The sequence below is a fragment of the Stenella coeruleoalba genome (assembly GCF_951394435.1).
Source record: "Stenella coeruleoalba genome assembly, chromosome: 13".
Taxonomy (NCBI): domain Eukaryota; kingdom Metazoa; phylum Chordata; class Mammalia; order Artiodactyla; family Delphinidae; genus Stenella; species Stenella coeruleoalba.
This window is the reverse complement of record NC_137159.1, coordinates 65,266,826-65,285,351: the sequence shown is the minus strand read 5'-3', so window position 1 is coordinate 65,285,351 and position 18,526 is coordinate 65,266,826. Positions and strand designations below refer to the sequence as shown.

General features: G+C 39.8%; 1 protein-coding gene across 1 annotated transcript in view; it reads right to left on the bottom strand.

The window, feature by feature from the left end:
* LOC307196046 (xanthine dehydrogenase/oxidase-like) overlaps positions 1 to 14,698 on the bottom strand; it is a gene marked incomplete at its 3' end in the record, with an annotated part of 102,556 nt that extends 87,858 nt beyond the window's left edge. The window contains exons 1-5 of the mRNA XM_079940775.1: positions 14,624 to 14,698; positions 13,771 to 13,855; positions 11,572 to 11,758; positions 9,736 to 9,830; positions 8,746 to 8,820 (exon numbers count right to left, since the gene is read on the bottom strand). The remainder of the gene's footprint in view (positions 1 to 8,745; positions 8,821 to 9,735; positions 9,831 to 11,571; positions 11,759 to 13,770; positions 13,856 to 14,623) is intronic.
* Between the last annotated feature and the right edge of the window lie 3,828 nt (positions 14,699 to 18,526).

The following is an 18,526-nucleotide window of genomic DNA, read 5'->3' as shown; positions in this document are numbered from 1 at the left end:
CCAGTGCAAGAGGGTTCCCTTTCTCCACACCATCTCCAGCATTTGTTGTTTGTAGATTTTCTGATGAAGCCAATTCTGACTGGTGTGAGGTGATATCTCATTGTAGTTTTCATTTGCATTTCTCTACTGATTAATGATGTTGAGCAGCTTTTCACACACTTCTTGGCAATCTGTATATCTTCTTTGGAGAAATGTCTATTTAGGTCTTCTGCCCATTTTTGGATTGGGTTGTTTGTTTTTTTAATATTGAGCTGCATGAGCTGTTTATATATTTTGGAGATTAATACTTTGTCTGTTGATTCGTTTGCAAATATTTTCTCCCATTCTGCCGGTTGTCTTTTCATCTTCTTTATGGCTGTGCAAAAGCTTTGAAGTTTCATTAGGTCGCATGTGTTTATTTTTGTTTTTATTTCCATTACCCCAGGAGGTGGATCAAAAAAGATCTTGCTGTGATTTATGTCAAAGAGTGCTCTTCCTACGTTTTCCTCTAAGAGTTTTATAGTGTCCAGTCTTACATTTAGGTCTTTAATCCATTTTGAGTTTATTTTTGTGTATGGTGTTAGGGAGTGTTCTAATTTCACCCTTTTACATGTAGCCGTCCAGTTTTCCCAGCACCACTTATTGAAGAGACTGTCTTTTCTCCATTGTAAATTCTTGCCTCCTTTGTCATAGATTAGTTGACCATAGGTGCGTGGGTTTATCTCTGGGCTTTCTATCTTGTTCCATTGATCTATGTTTCTGTTTTTGTGCCAGTACCATATTGTGTTGATTACTGTAGCTTCGTAGTATAGTCTGAAGTCAGGGAGTCTGATTCCTCCAGCTTCGTTTTTTTCCCTCAAGACTGTCTTGGCTATTCGGGGTGTTTTGTGTCTCCATACAAATTTTAAGAGTTTTTGTTCTAGTTCTGTAAAAAATGCCATTGGTATTTTGATAGGGATTGCATTGAATCTGTAGATTGCTTTGGGTAGTATAGTCATTTTCACAATATTGATTCTTCCAATCCAAGAACATGGTATATCTCTCCATCTGTTGGTATTATATTTAATTACTTTCATCAGTATTTTATGGTTTTCTGCATACAGGTCTTTTGTCTCCCTAGGTAGGTTTATTCCTAGGTATTCTATTCCTTTTGTTGCAATGGTAAATGGGAGTGTTTCCTTAATTTCTCTTTCAGATATTTCATCATTAGTGTATAGGAATTCAAGAGATTTCTGTGCATTAATTTTGTATCCTGCAACTTTACCAAATTCATTGATTAGCTCTAGTAGTTTTCTGGTGGCACCTTTAGGAATCTCTAGGCATAGTATTATGTCATCTGCAAACAATAACAGTTTTACTTCTTCTTTTCCAATTTGTATTCCTTTTATATCTTTTTCTTCTCTTATTGCCATGGCTACGACTTCCAAAACTATGTTGAATAATAGCGGTGAGAGTGGACATCCTTGTCTTGTTCCTGATCTTAGAGGAAATGCTTTCAGTTTTTCACCATTGAGAATGATGTTGCCTGTGGGTTTGTCATATATGGTCTTTATTACGTTGAGGTAGGTTCCTCTCTGCCCACTTTCTGGAGAGTTTTTATCATAAATGGGTGTTGAATTTTGTCAAAAGCTTTTTCTGCATCTATTGAGATGATCATATGGGTTTTCTTCTTCAATTTGTTAATATGGTGTATCACATTGATTGATTTGTATATATTGAAGAATCCTTGCATCCCTGGGATAATTCCCACTTGATCATGGTGTATGATCCTTTTAATGTGTTGTTGGATTCTGTTTGCTAGTATTTTGTTGAGGATTTTTGCATCCATATTCATCAGTGATATTGGTCTGTAACTTTCTTTTTTTATAGTAGCTTTGTCTGGTTTTGGTGTCAGGGTGATGGTGGCCTCATAGAATGAGTTTGGGAGTATTCCTTCCTCCCCAATTTTTTGTAAAAGTTTGAGAAGGATGGGTGTTAGCTCTTCTCTAAATGTATGATAGAATTTACCTGTGAAGCCATCTGGCCCTGGACTTTTGTTTGTTGGAAGATTTTTAATCACAGTTTCAATTTCATTACTTGTGATTGGTCTGTTCATATTTTCCTATTTCTTCTTGATTCAGTCTTGGAAGGTTATACCTTTCTAAGAATTTCTCCTTTGTTTTTTTTGTTTGTTTGTTTTTGTTTTGCGGTATGCGGGCCTCTCACTGTTGTGGCCTCTCATATTGCGGAGCACAGGCTCCAGATGCACAGGCTCAGCAGCCATGGCTCACAGGCCCAGCTACTCTGTGGCATGTGGGATCTTCCCGGACCGGGGCACAAACCCATGTCCCCTGCATCAGCAGGTGGACTCTCAACAACTGCGCCACCAGGGAGGCCCAGAATTTCTCCATTCCTTTCAAGTTTTCCATTTATTGGCATAGAATTGCTTGTAGTAGTCTCTTAGGATGCTTTGTATTTCTGTGGTGTCTGTTGTAACTTCTTTTTCATTTCTAATTTTATTGATTTGAGTCCTCTCCCTCTTTTTCTTGATAAGCCTGGCTAATTGTTTATCAATTTTGTTTATCTTCTCAAAGAACCAGCTTTTAGTTTTATTGATCTTTGCTATTGTTTTCTTTGTTTCTATATCATTTATTTCTGCTCTGATCTTCATGATTTCTTTCCTTCTGCTAACTTTGGTTTTTGTTTGTTCTTCTTTCTCTAGTTCCTTTAGGTGTAAGGTTAGATTATTTATTTGAGATGTTTCTTGTTTCTTGAGATAGTCTTGTACAGCTATAAACTTCCCTTTAGAAGTGCTTTTGCTGCATCCCATAGGTTTTGGATTGTCATGCTTCCATTGTCATTTGTCTCTAGGTATTTTTTGATTTCCTCTTTGATTTCTGTAGTGATCTCTTGATTATTTAGTAACGTAGTGTTTAGCCTCCATGTGTTTGTGTTTTTTACGTTTTTTCCCCTGTAATTCATTTCTAATCTCATAGCATTGTGGTCAGAAAAGATGCTTGATATGATTTTACTTTTCTTAAATTTACTGAGGCTATTTTGTGACCGAAGATGTGATCAATCCTAGAGAATGTTCTGGGCGCAGTTAGAAGAAAGTGTAATCTGCTGTTTTTGGATAGAATGTCCTATAAATATCAATTAAATCTATCTGGTCTATTGTGTCATTTAAAGCTTCTGTTTCCTTATTTATTTTCATTTTGGATGATCTGTCCATTGGTGTAAGTGAGGTGTTAAAAGTCCTCCACTATTATTGTGTCTTTGTCGACTTCCTCTTTTAGAGCTGTTAGCAGTTGCCTTATGCATTGAGGTGCTCCTATGTTGGGTGCATCTATATTTATAATTGTTATATCTTCCCCCTGGATTGACCCCTTGATCATTATGTAGTGTCCTTCCTTGTCTCTTGTAACATTCTTTATTTTAAAGTCTATTTTATCTGTTATGAGTATTGCTACTCCAGCTTTCTTTTGATTTGCATTTGCATGGAATATCTTTTTCCATCCCCTCACTTTCAGTCTGTTGTGTTCCTAGGTCTGAAGTGGGTCTTTTGTAGACAGATTATATATGGGTCTTGTTTTTGTATCCATTCAGCAAGCCTGTGTCTTTTGGTTGGAGCACTATTCCATTCACGTTTAAGGTAATTATCAATATGTATGCTCCTATGACCATTTTCTTCATTGTTTAGGGTTTGTTTTTGTAGGTCCTTTTCTTCTCTTGTGTTTCTCACTTAGAGAAGTTCCTTTGCCATTTGTTGTAGAGCTGGTTTGGTGGTGGTGAATTCTCTTAGTTTTTGCTTGCCTGTAAAGCTTTTGATTTCTCCATCGAATCGGAATGAGATGCTTGCCCGGTAGAGTAATCTTGGTTGTAGGTTCTTCTCTTTCATCACTTTAAGTGTATCATGCCACTCCCTCTGGCTTGTAGAGTTTCTGCTGAGAAATCAGCTGTTAACCTTATGGGAGTTCCCTTGTATGTTATTTGTTATTTTTCCCTTGCTGCTTTCAATAATTTTTCTTTGTCTTTAATTTTTGCCAATTTGATTACTATGTGTCTCAGTGTGTTTCTCTTCGGGTTTATCCTGTATGGAACTCGCTGTGCTTCCTGTACTTGGGTGCCTATTTCCCTTCCCATGTTAGGGAAGTTTTCGACTATAATCTCTTCAAATATTTTCTCAGGTCCTTTCACTCACTCTTCTCCTTCTGGCTCCCCTATAATGCTAATGTTGTTGCATTTAATGTTGTCCCAGAATTCTCTTAGGCTGTCTTCATTTCTTTTCAGTCTTTTTTCTTTATTCTGTTCCGCAGCAGTGAATTCCACCATTCTGTCTTCCAGGTCACTTACCTGTTCTTCTACCTCAGTTATTCTGCTATTAATTCCTTCTAGTGTAGTTTTCATTTCAGGTATTGTATTGTTCATCTCTGTTTGTTTGTTTTTTAATTCTTCTAGGTCTTTGTTAAACATTTCTTGCATCTTCTCCACATTTGCTTCTATTGTTTTTCCGAGGTCTTGGATCATCTTCACTATCATTATTCTGAATTCCTTTCTGGAAGGTTGCCTATCTCTACTTCATTTAGTTGTTTTTCTGGGGTTTTATCTTGTTCCTTCATCTGGTATATAGCCCTCTGCATTTTCATCTTGTCTATATTTCTGTGAATGTTGTTTTTCTTCCACAGGCTGCAGGTTTGTAGTTCTTCTTGCTTCTTCTGTCTGTCCTCTGGTGGATGAGGCTATCTAAGCGGCTTGTGCAGGTTTCCTGATGGGTGGGACTGGTGGTGGGTAGAGCTGACTGTTGCTCTGGTGGGCAGAGCTCAGGAAAACTTTAATCTGCTTGACTGCTGATGGGTGGGGCTGGGTTCCCTCCCTGTTGGTTGTTTGGCCTGAGGCAATCCAACACTGGAGCCTACCTGGGCTCTTTGTTGGGGCTAATGGCAGACTCTGGGAGGGCTCATGCCAAGGAGTACTTCCCAGAGCTTCTGCTGCCAGTGCCCTTGTCCCCACGGTGAGCCACAGCCACCCCCTGCCTCTGCAGGAGACCCTCCAACACTAGCAGGTAGGTCTGGTTCAGTCTCCCCTGGGTTCACTGCTCTTTCCCCTGGGTCCCGATGCACACACTACTTTGTGTGTGCCCTCCAGGAGCGGAGTCTCCGTTTCCCCCAGTCCTGTTGAAGTCCTGCAATCAAACCACTCTAGCCTTCAAAGTCTGATTCTCTAGGAATTCCTTCTCCTGTTGCCAGACCCCCAGGTTGGGAAGCCTGATGTGGGGCTCAGAACCTTCACTCTAATGGGTTGATTTCTGTGGTATAAGTGTTCTCCAGTCTGTGAGTCACCCACCCAGCAGTTATGGGATTTGTTTTTGCTGTGTTGCACCCCTCCTACCATCTCATTGTGGCTTCCCCTTTGTCTTTGGATGTGGGGTATATTTTTGGGGAGTTCCAGTGTCTTCCTATTGATGATTGTCCAGCAGCTAGTTGTGATTCTGGTGTTCTCACAAGAGAGAGTGAAATCACATCCTTCTACTCCACCATCTTGGTTCAACCTCTCAGGAAGAATTATCTTTTCATCTTGTTTATGGTTTCCTTTGATGTGCAAAAGCTTTTGAGTCTCATTAGGTCCCATTTGTTTATTTTTTGCTCTTATTTCCATTTCTCTAGGAGGTGGGTCAAAAAGGATCTTGCTGTGATTTATGTCATAGACTGTTCTGCCTATGGTTTCCTCTAAGAGTTTTATAGTTTCTGGCCTTACATTTAGGTCTTTAATCCATTTTGAGTTTATTTTTGTGTATGGTTTTAGGGAGTGTTCTAATTTCATTCTTTTGCATGTGAGCTGGGTATTATCTGAATCCCAGTTTATAGCATTGGGCATGCATGACACCAAGCTGTAACTGAGTAGAAATGGTTCTAAAACATAAGCAGTTTGATGATGGGTGGCTCAGTCTTCCATGGCACCTACTCCAGCTGTATTGCTGCTACAATTGGAATTATACCTGATTAACTTTCCAAAAATGTACAGTCATTCTCCAAGATGCATCTGCCTTATGGCCAGACCAACAGGAAAATTAAGTAAGGATATGGAAGGAATCATCATTTCTGCATCTTTCCAGCCTTTAATGGTAGTACCAACAACTGCAGTTCACCCAGGGATTAGTAGGGAGAGGAAGCCCTAGCATCTTCTACTTGGATCTCCCTACTTTAATAACCTTCAGCCCATAAGTGAAGGAATGAACTTGGTGATTCTGCCACTTACCAGTGTGTCTATTCCAATCATGCATTTGGGAACTTAGGAAATAACCTGAGGTAAATTCAGACTTTCTAGACCCACTGTGAGGTCAATTTAGACTAAAACTCTGCTTATCACCCAACCTCCACAGGCCCCCACTCTGGCAGACTACGGATGCATTTCAGGTCCCCAGGGATTAACATTCATTCCAAATTATTGTCTACAATTCCTAAAGATATTGTTATTTTTCTTTCCTCAATTCACTATCATCATGCTATATGGATGCAGGTCCTTTGGGGGAAATCTTGGAGGAATATTTACACTCTATAACTCTGGTCCTGTCACGGGCTCCTTCCTCAAGGAGACTCAGTCCCTTCTTCATTCAAGAGGCTACAAGTCACTGAACTGGCTTGAGTCTGGGATCAGGGTGAGAGCACACAGTTCTACAAGATCTGTGTCCAGGTCTCAAATGTTTCTGATTATATTTATTACTTTCGTTGAATGCCCATCTATCAGTCCTAAGGACACAGATCAAATTGTCACAATGGGTCACAATATTCACATTGCTGTCCCATCCCTACTGACCATTTCAGGACCTAGGCCCATGTTGTCTCAGGCAGTTAAGTGCTGGCACTTGGTCTCAGCCACTCTGGGGGTGTATTGTAAAGTGGCATCTATCACTTTCATGCCCAGGTAGCAAGAGACAGACAGTACAGAGCTTTACAAAATTATGGTGTTTCCCTCATCAATGCGTTTCTAAATGCTTTGGGTCTTCCTCGAGACACAGTGGAATATAGGAGGTTCACACCTGAAAAATGTATTCCAGCTTTCTTCTCCCTAAGCTTCAGGATTTCTTCCTTTCTGTTTCACCAAAGAAGTTATAGCACCTCAGATTCATTGAATTAGGCCACTGTTGAGTCCAGGTTTCAGTCAACTAAACAAGCAAGCTGATAGCAATCACTCCAGCTGCTCACAATAACACAGAGTTTTCAAAATCTCTGGCAATTGTATCTATATCAATAGATGCAGTTTGATCCAATATGAATGCCATCATCCTTGGTAGCAAATACTGTGTCCATCAGGATTTATTCAGAAAAAAATGGAAATCACCTTAGGTATTTTCAGCTCAAAGGTATTTAATGCAGGAGATATTGCTTAAAAGTGTTAAAAAGGACTAGAGAACCAAAGTGGGGAGAGTTGGGGAGAGGTTCTGTCACCCAGAGATCAGGCACTACAAAAGTCACTACCATCTGTATTAGTCTGCTCTGGCTGCCATAATAAGGCTAGAAAGCTACTGTAATCGTCAAGGGGAGTGATCTCGGCAGCTGTGATTGGGGTGATAGCTGTGGCAGTGGTTAGAACATGGATTTGTTGATGAATTGGATGTGGAGTTTATAAGAGAGAAAAGTTCTGGATAGCTCCAAGATGGCTCAGTGGCAATTTTTACAACAAAAGCCAGAGTGCCCTTGATCCACAGACCTCTTCTCTGACCCCTCTACACTCACGCCCATAGTGATCACACCCAATCTCATGGATTTAAATGCCATATATTTCTGTATACACCTCCAGCCCTGATATCCAACTCATATACAGTATCTTCAGACGTGTGCATCCAACTGTCTTCCCAATAATTTCACTTGAATAACTACTAGGTATATCAAAGTTATTCTACCCTAAACTGGACTCAATTCCTCTTCTACCTTTTTAAAAATGTTTCTCCTCAGATAGTCCCCCATCACAGTTTCAATCAGTTGCTCAGGTCAAAAAAACCATAAACCTTAGCATTATCCTTAACGTCTCTATTTGTCTCACACATTACATCCAATCCATCAGCCATGATATTGGCTCTACCTTTAAAATATAATGTAAATCCAAGCACTCCTCACTCTCTCCATCACTACCACTCTGGTTCTTGCCACCACCCTATCTCCCCTAGACAACTGCCCTAACCCCTGGTTGGTTTGCTTTGTTTAATATTTGAGTCCTTATTGTCTACTCTCCAAAAAGCAATCAGAGTCATTCTTTTAACACTTAAGTTTGCTCATGTCTGGCACCTGTCCACTTGAGCGCCTTAATGGATAGAACATACTGTGTTCTCCATTGCTCACCATTCACCTGAGGCTAAGTCAAGGAACCATAAAATTCTTCCAAACACTCCCAAACCATCAAAAAGCAAGCCTAGGCATCAGGAGGTTTGCCAAATCTCCCTGTATTTGATTCTCAGCCTTTAAAATAAAATGATACTTCTTAGTCTTTCATCCTCACATTAGCCTTTTGAGCTCCACACCTCTCTTGCACCATCTTCTCAACATATCCCTTAAGTGAATGGGTCATAATCCTTCTCACTTTTTATTATCCTCCAGGTAGTAACAGAAAGAATACAGGTTTGGTAGTTAGCCAGTCTTTCAAATCTCACATCTTTCATCAATATTATGGACATAATACCTACTTACCAGGGTTTTATGACATTAAATAGGATAAAATATACAAAATACCTGGCTATAGTCAGTCCTCAGTAAAGGTTTCCTTTCCCACTCCCTTCCCCCAATATCTACTTACTCTCCCTTTCTTCTTTTTTTATCCTGCTTTCTTCTTGAATTGAGTCAACTTTGTATACACTCAGCCAGAGGAGATCTGCCAAGATAAAAAGGAAATTGAGGCAGATGGCCAAGTTGCTTTCACATTCTCAAACCCTACTTTTAATGATGGGAAGTAAGACTCCCAGGTTAAAGCAGCAAATGCTGCCATTTGAGACTCACTTCATTCTTTGGCTTCACTTGATTTGAGGAGACCAGGTTTCACTCCCCAACCTGTTCAACCTGAATTACTGTAAAAATGACCAGTTTCTTCTGTTGCCAAAAGTAGTAAGATCTCAGAAATATGGTGGCTCAGAGAGGGAAAGTCAATGTGGAGTTGATTTCATTTGATAGGATACTTAAATCTCAATGCCTGCCGAGAAACTCTATTTTGTTGAAATAGGAATGTATTTGGCTCACACCATATTTTTATTTATATAATATAGCTTAGTATAGTGAAAAAGAGAAAAAGCTACTATAGGCACACCCTCTCAAATAAACCTATTCTTAAAATGTTTCCCCCGTTTTATGACAGGAAATGGGGGAGCAGTATATATACTGCTGGAGGGCCCTGAAAAAATTAGTTCCTGAAGATCTTTATATGTGGAAATAATACGATTATAAATACAAACAGCAAACTGCAGGCAGATAAGGTGATTTGTGGCTCAGTTTAGCAGAGCAGAACCCTGATTACACCTGCAAAATGTTATCAGGGGACTGAAACAGATTAAACAGACCATCTACCACTTAGTAGCAGTTTTCTTTGTTTATAATCTATTCCTACATGATACTTATCCCTGATTTAATAATATAATAAATTATTGTTTGGAGTTTTCAAAAGCATCATTTTCTGTTCCATTTATAAAGAAACAGTTGTTCGGGCTCAGGTGTGGGCCCTGGAAAACCCTGTTACATGGAGCTGAGGCTACTAACCCATAACCCAGTGTTTCCAAAGCCTGGCACAATCTCTTACCTGAAAGCACAGCTCAGGAAGGAGCTAAATCTCCAAACAGTGTGAGCGACTGCCCCACTTCCTGGGCGCTTGACTCCACACCCACTGGAATAAACCTGTGGTGTAAAAAAATGACACAGCTCTTATCAAAACAGATGACCTGGAGAGCTGTATTCAGCAACAACCCAAGCAACTCATATAAGTGGGTCCAACTAAGAGAGCAGAAATCACTGAGCAAACTTGAGTGGCTCGTTCATTGAGCTCAGGTGGGATCTTAACTACAGTCTTTGGACTAAGTATGCTCTAACACACAGCTTATTTGCCATGTTTAATGAAAAACATAATTAAAAAAAACAGGGCAGACAGCAGCTACCACAGATACTAAAAGGAACAAGTCTTCATTCATAGGAAACCTGGCTTCATTTTCCTTCATTTAGAGGTTGAGCTGGAGCAATGGTAAATCCCACATTTCCTATACTACTGCAATAGTATCTATATTCTTTGCACATGCAGTGAAAAATTCTGCAAAAGCACCATCATGTTTCCACACAAATCTATGACACAACTTACTACAAGGTCTGTGCAAGTAATAATAATTTTAAAAAAGCAAAACATGTCAGGTATCTTGCTGGAGATCAATAGGCAGTAGTGGGGACCATGACAAACTGCACAGCATATTGGACAGTGTGTACTTAGAATAAAGGGGGCAGCTGCCAATCAGCTCCCACTTATTGTTGTCATGTGGAAATTCAGGTTTAAAGGGTAAATGAAAATCTGGATTTTTGTGATTTTTCATTTATTGTAAACACTATTTAGTTTAAACAAACAAAATATTCCTGAGGCTCCATAATTTGCAACCTCTGATTCACCCAATCACTCTGACTTTGCAGAGACCCCTGATGTTGGGGAGCAGTTGAGGTCCCAGACCAGTAACTGATGGTGACCACAGGAAGACAAGGTATGAAAGGAACATTATGGGTTCAGTTTGGGGCCACCGAGTTTGGGAGAGGAAATTAGGGACCTGAGGGCATTTTCCTGGGAGCCCACCAAGACTTAGGAAGCAGGAGGAGGAGGAATGGAGACTGAGAATTAACCACTCAAGAAGTGGAAAGAAAACCAAGGCAGGGGACAAACATCAAGAGAGAAGAGGGGGTTAAGGAGGGAATGGTCAGGTGAGAGAAATCATACATGGGGTAGAATCCCTTATTTGGTATCTTACTCAGTTTGAGCTTCTGTAACAAAAATGTCATAGTCTTGGTGGCTTAAACAACAGAAATGTATTTCTCACAGTTCTGGAGACTAGGAAGTCCAAGATTAAAGTGCCAACCAATTCAGTTCCTGGTGAGAACACTCTTCCTGATTATGTTTTCATACGGCAGAGAGAGAGAGAGGAAGCAAGCTCTCTCACGTCTCTTCTTATAAGGGCACTAATTCCATCATGAGGGCTCCATCCTCACGATATATTTACCTCCCAAAGGTCCCACCTCCTAATATTATCACAATGGGGATTGGGGCTTCGAAATATGAATTTTGGAAGGACACAAACATGCAGTCCATAGTACTTGAAAAGGATAGTTAAATGTCTGCTGTTTTGGGCCAGTAAGAGGTCCTTAGTGGTGACCTTAGTGAATGTGGTGAACAGACTGAAAGATGGACCCACTGACCCCACCTGTTGGTATTCACACCCCGTGTGGTCCCTCTCACATTGTGCCAGGTTGGTCTGTGCGTCAGATGGAAGGATGAATTTCTGAGTGGATAAATGTATGTGTGGACTGACTGACAGAAAGGAACTCTGGAAATTTTGTCTATCCTTGGAGCACCCCCATAAGTAGAATGTATCCCTTAGGATTATCTTACTTCATTTTTGCATATCTGTGGGGAACACATGAGACAATGGCATTAAAGATAATTTTCAGTCCTGACAGCTAGTTGTCACTCATTGGGAATTAGGTGAAGGTCATTCTGATAATAAGCATCTAATGTCTCTGCAGTTCCAGTTCTTGGTTTCAGAGGCCCCCATGGCTGTGTGTTTTCCACTTCAAACCTGTCAAAATGAGAACAAGTCCCACAAATCGACTGCTGCAGAAGAGGCAAGAATCTGTCAGCATTCAGAGAAGGCTTTCCTAGTCATCACAATTCGTTTTCATAGCTACTGTGTGAGATCAGTTAGGCAAGTGTTAATCCCATTACACAACAAAGCTTTGACTAAATTCCATTCTGCCAAAAATACAGTAAGTCCTCTACATATGAATCTTCAAGTTGCTAGCTTTCAAAGATGCGAACATGCCCTTGTATGCTAGCTGTTGTACTGTACCACTGTACTTTTCAAGGTACTGTACTGTAAGATTAAAAATGTTTTATTTTTTGTTTGTTTGTTTTTTATGTATTATTTGTGAAAAGTATTATAAATATATTACAGTACAGTACTATATAGCCGATTGTGTTAGTTGGGTACCTAGGCTAACTTTGTTGGACTTAAGAACAAATTGGACTTAGAACGTGCTCTCCAAATGGAACTCGTCCGTATGCATGGGACTTACTATAGGTATATTCATTATGTTAGTAGCCTTTCACTTTTTTCAGGGACACAGTCACATGTGCTTATGGTGTTATTCTTATTTGAGCAGAGTTCCGCTTCTCCCTGCTTTAAAGTTGGGGGAAAAGCAGGAGGTACATGGAAGGTCTCAGACAAAAAGGGAGGGAATGAAAATCTGCACTAATGTACACGAGCCTACAGTTTATAGAATGTCTACCGTGCCAGACACTTGATGTGTATGTCACTTTGACCCTCATAACAACCCTGCAGGGCAAATATTGTGATCCTTGCTTTACAAACATGAAAATTTAACCACATTGCTCAAGGTTACATAGTTTAAAAACAGCCCAGTTAGGATTTGAACCTGGGTGGTCTTTCTCCAAAGGTTTACCATTTGCCACTACATGAAGCTACTGTATTTCCAGTTCATGGGTGTAAATAGAACCCCCTTCCCTGTACTTTTATTACTTTGCAATATCTTCACCAAGTCTTTGAAATTTAGTCTTTTCAAAAACTGTCTCACACAATATAGTTTTCTCATTTACTTTTTATGATTCACGATTTTTAACATAGAGAAAACCATAGAGAATAACGCACAAGATTAATCTATGTACCCAATGACAACTTTTAACAAATTCTAACAATTTGCCATTTTTCCTCCCAATCTGTTTAAGAAAATAAAACATTAATAATACAGTTGAAGTCTCTAATATAACTCTTCCTAATCTCATTTTCCTCCTTCCATTCCCAGAGGCAATAATTATTCTGAAATTGGTTTGTATCATTCCTGTGTTTTTATACTTTCACTGTATATGTATATTCATAAACAACATTTGTTATTTTTCTGTGGAGTTCTTAAAACATTAAATGAATGGTATAACAGTTTATATAATATTCTATAACCTGTATTTTTTGCTTAATGTACTCTGCATAATATTCCATAACACGTTTCTGAGTTTTCTCCTTGCTTACATATGTAACTCTAATTTATTTATTTTAATTCTGTATAGAATTTCATTTCATGGGGACAAATTATTCATAGCCCTATTGATTAACATAGAGGTTGTTTCTAAATTTGTGACTGCAAACGATGCTGCTATAAGCGTTCTTGTACATGTCTTCTTGAGTAGATGTGTGAGAGTTTCCCTAGACCAGTGCTGTCTAGTAGAAATATAATGCAACACACACATGTAATTTAAAATATTCCAGTAGCCACATTTTAAAAATTAAAACTAATAGGTTGAATTTTAATTCTAATACTATATTTTATTTAACCAATATATCCAAAGTATTATCATTCCAATAAATAATCAATATAAAATTATGAATCGGATACTACACATTCTTTTTCTTATACTCTTTTCAGTCTGATGCTTATTTTACACTTATATTACATCTTAATTTTTCAAGTGCTCAGATAGCTACATGTGGCTAGAGATTACTGTAACAGAGAGTGCAGCTATAGGGCACATGCCTAAAAGTAGAACTGTCGAATTGTAATGTAAACAAAGTGACCTTACCAAGTATTGCAAATTGCTCTTCAAAGCAACTGTCCCAGTTTCACTCTTAACAGGAATGTACGGAAGTTTCCGTTTCTCCACATCCCTGCCAACAATTTAGTATTGAAAGATTTTTTAATTTTGGGAAATTTGATGGGTACAAAATATCTCATTTCTGTTTGTTTTTCCCTGATCAGTCATGAAGTTGAACTTCTAATCATATGTTAATTGTCATTTCAGATTTCTTCCTCCATGAATTGCCTATTCAAGTTCTTTGCCATTGGAGGATTATTAATTTGTGAAAGTTTTGTATACATTCTTGATTACTGTTCCTTATTGGATTTATTTATTGCTAATATGTTTTTTTCAGGCTATGGTTTATCTTTTTACCTTCTCTATGGTATCTTTATTCCACAGAAGTTGCAGGGTTTTTTAAAAAGTTAAGATGTTATCAATTGTTTTCTTTCTTGCACTTTTTTTGGTGATTTTTTTAAATAATTTTTTTCAAATTCATAAATATATCCTTTTATATTTTTTTAAAAAAGTACTTTTCACACATTTAGACCTTTAATCTATCTGTAATTTTTTTTGTATGAAGTCAGTTAGGAAGCTAATTATTCTCCCAAATGAACAATTAGTCAATTATCCCAGAAAAGTATATAAAGAGCTCATCTTTCCCCCATTTATAGGAACTACCATTTCTGATTTTATTTATATATATAAATATAAGTAAATAAATAAATATATAAAAAACACTCATCATCACCACCACCATCATCATCACCATCATCATCATTGTGAATTTATTTGTTTCAAGGTCCACATTCTATTCCAGTAGCCTAGTTGTTTCTCCCCAACTCTATTGCATGCTTACCTTAATATCTGTACCTTCAAAATAAGATAGTATCAGCTTTATTTGTAGTAGCCAAAATCTGGAAACAATCCAAATGTCCATCAACAAGTGAATGCACTATGGTGCATTCATTCAATAAAATGTTACTCAGTTAAGAAAAAACTATTGATATACACAACAGTATGGCTATAACTCAAGAACATCAGGCTGATTGAAAAACAGTAAATACTTTATGATTCTATTCATACGAAATTTTAGAAAAAACAAACTAATCAACAGTGACAAAAACACTTCTGTGGTTGTCTGAAGTTGAGGTAAGAGTGGGATCATTACTGACTAGAAAGGGGTACGAGAATGATGGAAACATACATGCATATGTATATCAGTATATATACACACACACATATATATATCTTGGTTGTGGTGATAGTTATATAGGTGCATAAATTTTCAAAACTCATTGGCTGTATACTTAAAACTATATTTTATTGTGTGTAAATATACTGTCATAAGCTTTTATTTTTTAAATACTATGAGATACCACTTCTAACCCACTGGAATGGCTACTAGTAAAAAGATTTGAGAAAGTAGTGCTATGATGATGTGGAGCAATTAAAACTCCCATTAAATTAAATTTAAGCAATTAAAACTCATTGTGTGAGTGTAAAATGGTCCAAACTCTTTGGTAGTTTCTAATAAAGATAAACATACACCCATCTTATCCAAACATTCCACTTCCATGTATATAGCTAGGAGAAATGCAAATATATGTCCACAAAAGGTCTTTTCCTAATAGCAGCTTTTTTCACAATAGCCAAAAATGGAAACAACCCCCATGTCCATCAATAAGTGAAATAAGAAAAATAAATTGCAGTATATTCATACCATAAAATAATAGTGATTAAAAATAATAAATTAATGATATGCACGAAACTATAGGTGAATCTGCATATATAGCTGTATCCTATGCGAATCTGTGTCAGCAGGGTGTAAATGGTTGGTCACATGTTCACCAGTCTTGGATACCATCCTTCTATTTCTACGCATCTCTCTTGGGTTTAGTATTCATTGTCTTGTGAGTGGTTTGGGCTGGTAAGATCACTCTGTTGTTTCCTCTTGTTTGGAAACCCCTTACTCTGTCCTCTGACCTGCTGGGAAATTTGGACACGAAGTAAGAAGGCACAAATAAATTGACTTAGGTGACTTCTGAACCAGACCTTAGCAGGAAAACCTCTTCCTCCTTTAGCCTTTAATGGGCTTTTCCTTGACTTTACATGTCTTAAACTTTCCTCACTGGGGAGACTGAGAATAGGGAATGTCCCAGGACAAGGGATCAAAAGACCCCCTTACCTGCTTTTGATGTCAGTGTTAACCCATTCTGAAGCTGAGTAGTCAGCCAGCTCACCACGTATTTGAGGGAAAAACTGCAATAATACAGTGTTATTTCCTGGAGCTTTTCCTCTGTGTAGCTCCCTGGAGAACCTGTGCTGGCCACTGTGGCTAATCTTGGGGGATCCTGGGAGTTGGCAAACGGTCAGCTCAGTTAAACGAACAGCTACATAAGAATTAATTCTCATTCCCCAAACTCATGCTCACTTTTACAACAAAGTCACCATGCGGACAAAAACAGCTTGGCAGAGGTTCCGGGAAGATGGCGGAAGAGTAAGACGCGGAGATCAACTTCCTCCCCACAGACACACCAGAAATACATCTACACATGTAACAACTCCTACAGAACACCTACTGAACGCTGGCAGAAGACCTTAGTCCTCCCAAAAGGCAATAAACCCCCCACATACCTGGGTAGGGCAAAAGAAAAAAGAATAAACAGAAACAAAAGAATAGGGACGGGATCTGCACCAGTGGGAGGGAGCCGTGAAGGAGGAAATGTTTCCACACACTAGGAAGCCCCTTCGCGGGCGGAGACTGCGGGTGGCAGAGGGGGGAAGCTTCGGAGCCGCGGAGGAGAGCACAGCAGCAGGGGTGCAGAGGGCAAAGCGGAGAGATCCCCGCACAGAGGATCAGGACCAACCGGCACTCACCAGCCCGAGAGTCTTGTCTGCTCGCCCGCCGGGGCGGGCGGAGGATGGGAACTGCGGCCCGGGCTTCGGTCGGAGCACCGGGAGAGGACTGGGGTTGGCGGCGTGAACACAGTCTGCAGGAGGTTAGTGCGCCATGGCTGGCCGGGAGGGAGTCCGGGTAAAAGTCTGGAGCTGCCGAAGAGGCAAGACACTTTTTCTTACCTCTTTGTTTCCTGGTGCGTGAGGGGAGGGGATTAGGAGCGCTGCTTAAAGGAGCTCCAGAGACGGGCGCGAGCCGCGGCTAAAAGCGCAGACCCCAGAGACAGGCATGAGACGCTAAGGCTGCTGCTGCCGCCACCAAGAAGCGTGTAAGCGAGCACAGGTCACTATCCACACCCCGCTTCCGGGGAGCCTGTGCAGCCCACCACTGCCAGGGTCCCAGGAATCAGGGACAACTCACACGGGAGGACGCACGGCGCGCCACAGGCTGGTGCAACGTCACGGCGGCCTCTGCCGCCACAGGCTCGACCCGCACTCCGTGCCCCTCCCTCCTCGCAACCAGCAGCTTTTTAACCCCATCCTTTTTGAGCGAAGAACAGACGCCCTCCAGTGACCTACATGCAGAGGCGGGTCCAAATCCAAAGCTGAGCCCCTGGGAGCTGTGAGAACAAAGAGAAAGGGAAATCTCTCCTAGCAGCCTCAGAAGCAGCGGATTAAAGCTCCACAATCAACTTGATGTACCCTGCATCTGTGGAATACATGAATAGACAAAGAATCATCCCAAATTAAGGAGGTGGACTTTGAGAGCAAGATTTATGATTTTTTCCCCTTTTCCTCTTTTTGTGACTGTGTATGTGTATGCTTCTGTGTGAGATTTTGTCTGTATAGCTTTGCTTCCACCATTTGTCCTAGGGTTCTATCTGTACATTTTTTTTGTTGTTGTTTTTAATTGTTTTTCTTTTTTTCTCTTAATAATTATTTTTTATTTTAATAACTTTATATTTTACTTTATCTTCTTTCTCTCTTTTTTTCCTTCCTTCCTCCCTCCCTCCCTCCTTTCTTTCTTTCTTTCCACTTCTACTAATTTTTTCTTTCTACTTTTTCTCCCTTTTATTCTGAGCCGTGTGGATGAAACGCTCTTGGTGCTGCAGACAGGAGTCAGTGCTCTGCCTCTGAGGTGGGAGAGCCAACTTCAGGACACTGGTCCACAACAGACCTCCCACCTCCAAATAATGTCAAATGGCGAAAATCTCCCAGAGATCTCCATCTCAACACCAGCACCCAGCTTCACTCAACGGCCAGCAAGCTACAGTGCTGGACATCCTATGCAAAACAACTAGCAAGACAGGAACACAACCCCACCCATTAGCAGAGAGGCTGCCTATAATTATAATAAGTCCACAGACACCCCAAAACACACCACCAGACATGGACCTGCCCACCAGAAAGACAAGATCCAGCCTCATCCCCCAGAACACAGGCACTAGTCCCCTCCACCAGGAAGCCTACACAAAGCTCAAAACCAACCTTAGCCACTGGGGACAGACACCAAAAACAACAGAAACTACGAACCTGCAGCCTGCAAAAACGAGACCCCAAACACAGTAAGATAAGCAAAATGAGAAGACAGAAAAACACACAGCAGATGAAGGAGCAAGATAAAAACCCACCAGACCTAACAAATGAAGAGGAAACAGACAGTCTACTTGAAAAAGAATTCAGAATAATGATAGTAAAGATGATCCAAAATCTTGGAAGTAGAATAGACAAAATGCAAGAAACATTTAACAAGGACCTAGAAGAACTAAAGATGAAACAAACAATGATGAACAATACAATAAATGCAATGAAAAATACTCAGATGGGATCAATAGCAGAATAACTGAGGCAGAAGAACGGATAA